Source organism: Sceloporus undulatus, chromosome 1, assembly GCF_019175285.1.
Source record: "Sceloporus undulatus isolate JIND9_A2432 ecotype Alabama chromosome 1, SceUnd_v1.1, whole genome shotgun sequence".
NCBI lineage: Eukaryota > Metazoa > Chordata > Lepidosauria > Squamata > Phrynosomatidae > Sceloporus > Sceloporus undulatus.
In genome coordinates this window covers 8413052-8423349 of record NC_056522.1, presented here as the reverse complement: position 1 = coordinate 8423349, position 10298 = coordinate 8413052, and the positions used below count along the sequence as shown (strand labels likewise).

The following is a 10298-nucleotide window of genomic DNA, read 5'->3' as shown; positions in this document are numbered from 1 at the left end:
CAGGTTGGCATTCCAGATGCGAGCTGGCCGGGGATAAACCCAGTCAAGGGGTTTTTCCACAGAACTCAGCTGTTTCTACAACTACTTACTACTAGGTGAAATGATAATAATATGCCACAAATATGAAACTAGTTCCTTGTATGCTGGGAGGAAAAATTACTGGTCCACTATGTCAGGTAGATCAAGAAGCCTGTTTTATACCTTCCATTGTGTAAGTAGTTTTGCTCTTCCATGCAAGACCACCCCCTCTGCTCAGAATAGTGATGGAATTCATTGTACTCTGGTGTTCCTGTTGCAAGGAACACCACATTCTTCAAAAATCATAACATGGCACAGCTCCCAATGGGCTTCCTTTCCAGACATTTTTAAGCACAGCCTACACTTCTAAGGGCTTAAGAAACCAAAGATATGGAAATCCACAGAGCAGTACAAAAGAAACAGTAACACTGTCTCTATCCACTCATTCTATCTTTTCTTGTAGAGACAGAGTAAATGTTCCCCTTTTACATTGGTATGAAGACCTGCTACCTATTTGGCATCATTTTTACATTGGCATCATTATTACTTCGAGTAAGTAATCTCTGATCTTCTGGAGGAGATATTACTTAGAGATATAAGTTCAAAGATCATAGTTGTAGTACTGGAGTTGTATGTATGGTGTTATTTGTTCTAGATGTTGATTGCACACTGTGGCCAGAATCACACTAGTGTTTCACATATGTGCAAATTCCTCTACAAAAACAGTTGGATACTTGTCTCTGATAGGGAATGCCTAGTTTCAGTTCAAAGCTGTAGAACAGGAGTTTTGCATGTTTTGTTATTTCACATAAATGCAAACTTCACAAAAATTCATATCATGCATTGTGCATGCACATTTGGTTGTGCATTCACTTACACATTTGTTGTTTTGGCTGAGCTGTAAAACACAGCTGTTCAATACAAGGAATGGGTAACAAAATTAATGGAGAGATCTTGTAGCACCTTTGAGTGCTCAAAGTGCTTCGAGCACTCAAAGGTGCAACAAGATCTCTCTACATACTGATTTTACTAACTGACATGACTATATCTTTGAAAATTAATGGAAATTTAGATGTTACAACACCACTGCAGGATCTCAAGAGAGCCTCCTTTAAAAACTTCCATTTGTCTCTCTTATACAGGGGTAGGCAACTTATGGCCCGCGGGCCGGATGCGGCTCAGCAAGGCCTTGGGACTGGCCCCACCCTGGTCCTGCCGCCGATTGCCGCCAGAGCCTTTGGCCTCTCACGTGAGGGTGTGGGGCCTTTGGCCTATCAGGAGGAGGCAGGCAAGGGGGGGGCAAGTGGCAGGCAAGGGGGCAAGCGGTGGGCAAGGGGGGCAATTGTCTATAGAAGCCTCAGGAACATGCATTTATACTAAAAAAAATTTAAAAAATCAGCAATTTTTTAAATAATAATAATAATAATAATTTGCGTGTCCTCCATTTTAAAAAAGTGTCCTCCATTTGAAAATTTTGTCCTACATTTGTCCTGGTTTATTTATTTATTTAATTGTTTAAAAAATTATTTAATTATTTATTTTTTGGCTTCGGCCCTCCAGTTGTCTGAAGGACAGCAACCCAGCCCCCGGGTCAAAAAGGTTGCCTACCCCTGCCTACTTTCTTCAATACTCTCCCCTTTTAAAGGTCAGGAACACTATATGGAAAAAATGGTAAAATGCTAACAGGGGACAGAGAAATGAGAACTACTAAACACATTCTTTGCCTCAATCTTCTCCCAAAAGGGCAACAGCTGAATCTGAGGTAAATGAAGCAGATGGTGCAGAAGGGGCAATGTAGCACAGAACAGGTAAAGAGGTAGTACAGGAATGCCTGGCTTCTCTAAATGAATCCATGTTTCCAGGCCAGATCAAGTACATCAAATAGTATCAAATGATCTGACAGAAATAATCTCAGGCCATTGGCAATAATCTTTGAGAAATCCTAGACAACAGAAGACCCAGCAAACTGGAGGAATGATGCCCTCATCTTCTAAAAGGAGAAAAAAGAGGACCCAAACAATTACTACTAGTTAGCCTGAAATCAATACCAGGAAAGAGTCCAGAGCAGACCAAGACAGAGAGAGTAGCTAATACTTCAGAGGATAAGGTCAGAATTCAAAATGGTTTTAACAGATTAAAAAGCTAGGTCAAAATGAACAAAATGAATTTAAATGGGAATGAAGGATATTTCACATAGGCAGAAAAAATACAGTGATATATAAAATAAAAAATAAAAATAATTCAGTGATATAAGATGGGTGACACTTGGCATGATGGCAGTAGATGTGAAAGGGACCCAGGAGTGTGATATTGACCACAGTGTCTAGACTGAGAGAAGTAATAGTATCATTCTATCCTGCTATGGTCAGACCTCACCTGTAATACTGTGTCCAGTTCTGGGCACCACAATTCAGAAAAGATATTGACAAGCTGAAACATGTCCATAGGAGGGTGATCAAAATGCTAAAAGGTATCAAAAAGGGGCCCTATAAGGAGCAACCTAGGGAGCTGGGTATGTTTGCCAGGAGCTCAGTATGTTTAGCCTGGAGGAGAGAAGGTTAAGGGATGACATGATAGCCATGTTTAAATATGGGAAATACACGGGAGGAGTCACGGCACTCTTTTGTCACGTCATTTATATGCTTCATGCTGAAAGAAGTGTTGAAAAATGTTGCCACCACAGCAAAGGTGCCTTTTTGCTGGCTCTAAAAGGAGCAGTATTTTGCTGCCTCTTTTTGAGCTGGCAAATTGCCGGATTGGGACTATGGTGTGTAGTCGCTGCAGCCCTAATCCAATCTCCACCCCAGCAAAAAAATTCCCTACCCTCAACCTTTTTCTTCTTCCTCAAAGTGGTGAGCAGCCTCTACTGGATACACCATGTAATGGCAATTCACCCTTTAGACAGGTTGCAGTTTTGTTACTCTTTAACATCATTCTTACCCATTTTCCCACCCCAAACTGGACTTCTGTTTTTCCCTTATCTCCCTCTCCCCAGCAATGTGTGTGTGTATGTGTAACAGAGCGGGTGCATTTTTGGTACCCATGTAACCACTGGAGAATTCCATCTGTATAAAATTGGCCTTGGATCCTCTGGACCTTTCCATTCTATTGATTCAATGTCCTATTGAGTTGGAGTTTAAAAGGAGATTTCTTAATTCTAAGAATCTAGTATGTCACAATCAAATTCTGGGCCCATCCTGTTGAAAGAAAGGTATTTTCTTAGCTTAAAATATTGTTGAGAAGGGGCTAAAACATGACAAAATCAGCCCTGTCCCCTAGAGTATATTTTGGACATTTGAGGTGTTTTTCAGAAACAGTAATTCAAAGGAAAACATTTGAGTCTGAAGAGACTGGGTTGAGGGGGGAGTTGCTCTGTGACCATGGATCAACCTTTCCACACCACCTGCCTATCCATAACATGTTAACTATTAGGAGCAATAGTTCTTTAAGATCTCTCCAGGCAAACCACATGTCTCAGCACTGTGTGAGAGCAATATTTCCAATTTTAATAGAATCAGAAAGGTTGCCTTGGTACTGTTTTCACCATTATTCAGTTTTGTCAATCTCTTTCTGTTTTGAGACAACAGACTCCGTTCCAAGAAATAAAGTTGAGTGTCACAAGAAGGGCGGACACTGCAAGCTTTTCTTTTGTCCTGCTTTGAGCTACAGATACAAGGGAAAGTGTACAAAATTCAAATATTGCTGCCAACCAACGTGGTTTCATTCCATGTACGACAAAAAGTAAGTACAATGATTCTAAGTCTGAGGGTGATGGGACAGAAATTGTGGCAGTCTTTTCTTCTTGCAGAGATTGCTATTGTGGTTTCTGTTTCAGATTTGAACAGGGGAGTATCTGAGAGAGAAGTGGGATAGGCAAAAAAGACTCAGTTTGTATCTCTAACTTCCACCTCCTCTCTGGGGCCATTTGCACTTTGGGTCAGGCCAGGAGGAGACACCCAGCTCTGAAGTTACCATACTGCAATTAATAAAGGAGCCCCTAGTGACTCAGTATTTCTTCTTTCTTTTTCTTGTAGTCGTGGGTGAGGAGGTGAGAGCAAGTCTGATAATCGGAAGCCATCTGCTTTGGCAGATAAACTGTGGAGATAAATTGGTGCCCTGTATTTGTCAATATTCAATGGAAGTCCCCAGATTTCTCCATTATAGGACAGATTAATGAAAGGGCATCTAATCCCTGTTACAGCTCTCCTGGAAAACTTCAACAATTCTGCTGTAATACAAATGCTGCATTGCAGTCTTTCCACCAGCTGAAGAATGAAAAACAAATCTTCTGATATGCCTGCATAAAAATAAATGAAAATCAAAAATAAATTTCAAAAATATTGCCAGTGAACCAGTACTTAAAAATGTTTACTCTCTTTCTTTAGGTCTTCATCACAGGAACACAACAAGTTGCTTTATACAGAATCATATGATTGGTTCAACAATCTCATTATTGCTAGTTCTGACTGGCAGCCATTTGCCAGTTTCAGGGAACATTCTTTCCTAGCCTTACTTTTGTATTCCCTGGTGTAACTTATCAATTTCCAGTCCATTATTAAGTGACACCAGTCTCTCCTAAATTAGATGAGATCAGTATCTTCAGGCTGGCATGACAATACTAGGTGTTCATCATGCAATGTTTTCTATGGTATTTTCTCATGTTTTAGCCAAAGCTAAAATATACCCAAAGTTAAGTGTACCTGACTAAATAACTGACCTAAAATGTCAGCATACATTTCTGGAGATCTCTCATCAGCCTATATTTCTGCAAGAAAAATTCCCTCAGAATCCCAATCTCTAAATGTATTCATGTCTCCAAGGGCAGATGAACTTCATCCAAGGGTATTAAAAGGACTGGCAGAAGTAATCTCATAGCCACTGGCAATAATCTTTGAGATTCCTGGAGACTAGGAGAGGTCTCAACAGACAGGAGGAGGGCAAATATTGTCCCCATCTTCAAAAAGGGAAAAAAAGAGGACCCAAACAATTACTGTCTGGCCAGACTGACATCAATACCAAGACAGATTCTAGAACAAATTATTTGACAATCTATAATTACTTCACAAATAATAAGCAGCAGATAAACCATGAGGAATCAAAACTGTAAAAGTCAAACCTGTAAATATGGGGGATTGGCTTTATTTTCTTAGCTTGAAATGGCAAGGGCAAGGGGCTAAAACATGATGAAATCAGTATTTTTGGACATTTGGGGTGCTTTATTCAGAAATAATAATTCAAAGAATAATATTTGAGTCTGAAATAACTGAGGGGAAGAGACAAAAATAGCCCAGTGGACATGCCTCATGCTTTCCACTTCTCTATCCAAACCATGTCATCTCCAAGGAGCAACATGCCTCGAGGTCTCTCCAGTCATAGTGACATGTCTCAATACTGTGTGAGAACTGTAATTTCAATTCTAATGGAACAAAAAATGTTGATTTGCAATGAGCCATTGGTATTATTTACACTATATTATTCAGTTTTGTCCATCACTCTGTCTGCTTTGAAGGAACAGATTTCTATGCAAAAAATGGAGTGTGCTTGCATGGGTTTGGTTTGCCACCTTTTCTTTTGTGTTCCTAGCCACAAAAACCAAGGAAAGTGTTCTATATTTAGATCTTGCTGCTACCTGACATTTTATACTATCCAATAGTGAGAACAATAATCCTACATTTGAGTGCCATGGGATACCAGTCGCAGGAGCCCTTTGTTTCCAGCAAAATGCATAGATATGTGTGTGTGTGTGGGGGGGGGGACATGATTTAAGGAGACTTCATATGAAAGGGAAGTAGGAGTCAAGTAGACCATGAATTGAACATGAGTCAACAGTGTGATGTAGAAGCTAAAAAGGCCAATGCAATTTTAGGCTGCATCAAAAGAAGTATAGTGTCTAGATCAGGGGTTGACAACCCCCGGCCCCCGGGCCTGATGCGGCCCATGGAGGCACCAGGACCAGCCCCAGCCTGGTCCTGCCGCTGCTGCCGCCGCCACCGCCTCCTCCTCCACCTCCTCCTCCTCCTGGGCCGCTTGACCGCGCTGCCCTCCTCCTCCTCCACTGCGCAGAGGAGGAAGAGGAGGGCCGTGCAGCCTGGGGCATAGGAGGCAAAGGGGGACGCCCCGCGCCTCCCTCCCTGCCTCCCCGTGCTGGCCCCCGCCGCCCTCCCTGCGTGACCCATCGCCACCCTCCCCGCCTCCCCACGCGGGCCCGCGCCGCCCTCCCCGCCTGAGCCAACGCTGCCCTTCCCACCTCCCCGCGTGGGCCCGTGCCACCCTCCCCACCTCCCCACGCGGGCCCTCACCGCCCACCTCCTCTGCCTCCTCCGCCCTGCCCCCAGGCCGCGCGGCGCATGGAGGAGGAAGAGGAGGAGGAGGAGAAGAAGAAAGAAGAGGAGGAAGAGGAGGAGGGGGAGCAGAAGGAGCAGAAGGAGGAGGAGGAAGAGGAGGGGGAGCAGAAGGAGGAGGAGGAAGGGGAGGAAGGAAGAGGTGGTGAGTGGCCAGAGGCCTCAAGGTTTTTTAAATTTTTATTTTGGGTGCTTTTAATGCTAACAAGTCTCCCTTGGTTTGACAATGATAGTGGTGATGATGATGATGATGATGATGATGATGATGATGGTGGTGATGATGATGATGATGATGATGATGATGATATAAATCAGCTTGAGAGGCATGCAGGCACTGTTTCTTAAGCTGAGAGAGTGTCAACTTCCAAAGTGTGTTTTGTGGGGGCTGGCCAGAAAGGGAAGTACATTTCTGCCATCTGTCTAGGAATAATGCCCAAATGTCCTCCATTTTGATCATGCCTAAGAAACATGCATTTAGATTAACATTTTTAAAAAACCATCAATTTTTTTTGCATGCCCTCCATTTTTAAAAAATGTGTCCTACATTTGAAAATGTTGTCCTATATTATTTAATTATTTAATTATTTATGTTTTGGCTCCCCCAGACAATGGTGTCTGGGGGACACCAACTTGGCCCCTGGCTCAAAAAGGCTGCCTACCCCTGGTCTAGATCAAGGGAAGTAATAGTGCCACTCTACTCTCGTCTGGTCAGGCCCCACCTGGAATACTGTTTCCAGTTTGGGACACCATAATTCAAAAAGGTCACTGAGAAACTGGAGTGTGTCCAAAGGAGGGTGACTAAAATGGTGAAAGGGTCTGGAAACCATGCCCTATGAGGAACGACTTAGGGAGGTGGGATGTTTAGCCTGGAGAAGAGAAGGTTAAGAGGTGATGTGATAGCCCTGTTTAAATATTTGAAGGGATGTCATATTGAGGAGGGAGCCAGCTTGTTTTCTGCAATGGAAGCAAGCTATAGGAGAAGAGATCCCACTGAAACATTAGGAGAAACTTCCTGACAGTAAGGGCTTTTCGGCAGTGGAACACACTCCCTCATAGTGTGGTGGAGTCTCCTTCCTTGAAGATCTTTAGACAGAGGCTGGATGGCCATCTGTAGGGCATGCTCTGAATGAGAGTTGCTTCATGGCAGGGGGTTGGACTGGATGGCCCTTGGGATCTCTTCCAACTCTAGGATTCTATGATTCTATAATATTTCCATAAAGCTCATCTGTCATTTTGATCAGGATGTAATTCTTCACTGATTTTCTTTCCAAACAAGCAATGAATAATTTCAGCATTTTTCTTCTTGCTGTAACAAAACCTTCCCAAATACCCAGTTTTTGAAGAGTATCTGCAGTTCATGACTTCAGATGCATCTGCACTATAGAAATAATGCCACTTTAACAGCCATGATTCCATCCCACAGAACCCTGGGATTTGTAGTTTTGTGAGGCAAAAGCACTTTTTGGTAGAGAAGGCTAAAGCCCTTGTAAAACTACAAATCCCAAGATTCCATAGGATGGAGGTACAGCAGTTAAAGTTGGATCAAACTGCAATTTTTCACAGTCTAGACTCTAGATGAACCTTTGCACTGTGCAAAATTGGTACTTGGTTGTTTTGTAAGAAAATAGCATTTTCTGCACTTTACATGCTTGTACTAGCCTTCTCATCCCTTTAGCTTGAATACTAATTCTTCCCCCAAAGAAAATTAATCTGATTGTTATTTCCAACTAGAGTGAATCCATTAAATCAATATGTAGATATATTTTGTATCACCTTTGAGACTAACTAAAAAAGAAGGCAGTATGAGCTTTTTTAGACTTAAATCTATTTCCTCAGACCAAATGCATCTAAGGAAGTAGACTTAAGTCTACAAAAGTTTATGTTGCCAACTTCTTTCTTTAGTTCATCTTAAAGGTGCCACAAGATTCTACAGACTAACATGGCTATGTATTTGAATTCTACCATTAAATCAATGACATTTAGCTACTATTGAACTACTGACTCACTATTCAACAATTAATTCAGAGAGTTTACAGTTGCTGTTGTTATGAGCCTTCCAGTTGATTCTGACCTACACTGGCCCTATCATAGGGCTGTTGGGACAAAATTTATTTGTTTACCTTTGCCCTCCACTGAGGCTGTGAATCTGTGACTTGTCCAAGGTCACCAAGTGGGTTTCCATGATGTAATGGGGATTTGAACCCTGGTCTCACAAAGTCTGTTCAAATCTGAAATCACTGTATAATGCTGGCTGTCCTGTTCTATTGTTGTTGAAACTAACAAGTTTCCTTTATTCTTCCCAAACTACCCATGTGCTAAAGATTGTAGTGGGTGTTCCTACTAAAATGAGCATGCCCTTCTTCCAAAATAACAGTATGGCAAATTGCCCAAGAGATTTTCAGGTACACATTTGTAATGCATCATACATTTCCAGGGGGTGGAACAGCTGAAGATTTAACTTTTGCAATGGTATGTACAGTTCCTACTGCCTGAACACCTAGTACAAAAGAAACTGTAATGCCGTCTCCGGGCAATCTTTCTGAGTCTTCTTAGAGGAGCAGATAAATTCCCAACTTCACTGTCCATAGCTATGAAGACCTGTTGTGTTTTCTCAATTATTCTTACATTGATGCTAATTCTTAATTCAGGTAAGCAATTCCTGAAATCTTGGAGAAGGTATTACCTAGAAATGCATAGTTTGGGAGCAATGCTTATATGGCAATGCCCACCTAACTCAGAAGGTGGTTTTTTAAAATGGTAGTTACATAGCCAGCTCTCAGGGGTGCTTTAATAATAGATTCCTGCAGAGACAAGAGGTTGGATTAGATGACCCTTGGGTCTCTACTTTTTTATGATTTTATTATCATTCTTTTATTCTCCTTCCTGCACTGTCCATTTCCAATGTCAAGGTATCACACTACTCATAAAAGGTAATGGTTTATTTTCACAATGACATACGAGTATTGTGTGACATTTAGTTTCACTTAGTACTCTGGTTTCCAAATGAGCAAGAAGAGACTGTCAAATTCATGATATGCAGAGTTGACAATGAGGAATCAGTGTGCCCAAAAAGGTGAGGGATTGGGGTTCCCACCAACATTGATATTTGATCTGGGAGAATATATTATCGCAGCAGGAGGTCTGTCAGAAGTTGGATAATTTTCACCTGAGTATACCAATACAAACTATGGGAGGACTCCTAGTTTACTGAACAAAAAGGGCTTTATTTAAAAATATGCAAGAGAGTGCATAAACACACAGTAACAAATCAATCTAAGACATCACACAAGGCTACCAGAAATAGAGGCATGGAAATTGAATAGTGGAGGTTTAGGGTTATAGAGAGGGTGATATTTACCAGTCTTGTAGAGGAATCCATGGAAAGCAATAGCAATAGCATGTATGTTTATATACCACTTATCAATGAATTCAGCACTCTCTATGCAGTTTACAAACTGTAACCTAATTGCCCCCAACAAACTGGGTAATTTTACCAACCTAAAAAAGGATGGAAGGCCGAGTCAACCTTAGAAGACCTGGGATTGAACTCACAACCTTGTGGCTACAGTACCGGCATTTAACCACTGCTCCACCAGGGCTCCCTGGAAAGTGGGGAGATGTTCAGATGATGTCTGATGGTCACACAATGAGTGAAGGAGACCTTCTGTGCATACATGAGGCTAGAGCTGGGATTATATTTCTATCTCATTTCCTAGCCTTGAGGGGTACTTGGTGCCATCCTTCAGTGTAATAAAGACTTCCCAAGGAATCAGCAATGGGATTCCAAAATGACTGATGGCCTTAACTTTGGAATAACAAGACACTGATTGGATTTGGGATAATTTCAACATGGATGGATGGATAGATAGGGAGGTTGTCTGGGAACACTATTATTATTATTATTATTATTATTATTATTATTATTATTATTATTATTAT

The 10298-nt window shown here is 41.7% G+C and overlaps 1 long non-coding RNA gene across 2 annotated transcripts in view; it reads left to right on the top strand.

Moving 5' to 3' along the window:
* The first annotated feature begins 3030 nt into the window (after window positions 1-3030).
* The window catches only part of LOC121917408, a 12580-nt gene continuing 5312 nt past the window's right edge, over window positions 3031-10298 (top strand). The window contains exons 1-3 of one of the 2 annotated variants that reach the window (XR_006101023.1): window positions 3031-3229; window positions 3599-3759; window positions 4053-4313. This is a non-coding gene — a long non-coding RNA (uncharacterized LOC121917408). Of the gene's footprint in view, window positions 3230-3598; window positions 3760-4052; window positions 4314-10298 lie in introns of those variants that run through there. The other variant, XR_006101025.1, reaches the window with a different exon arrangement.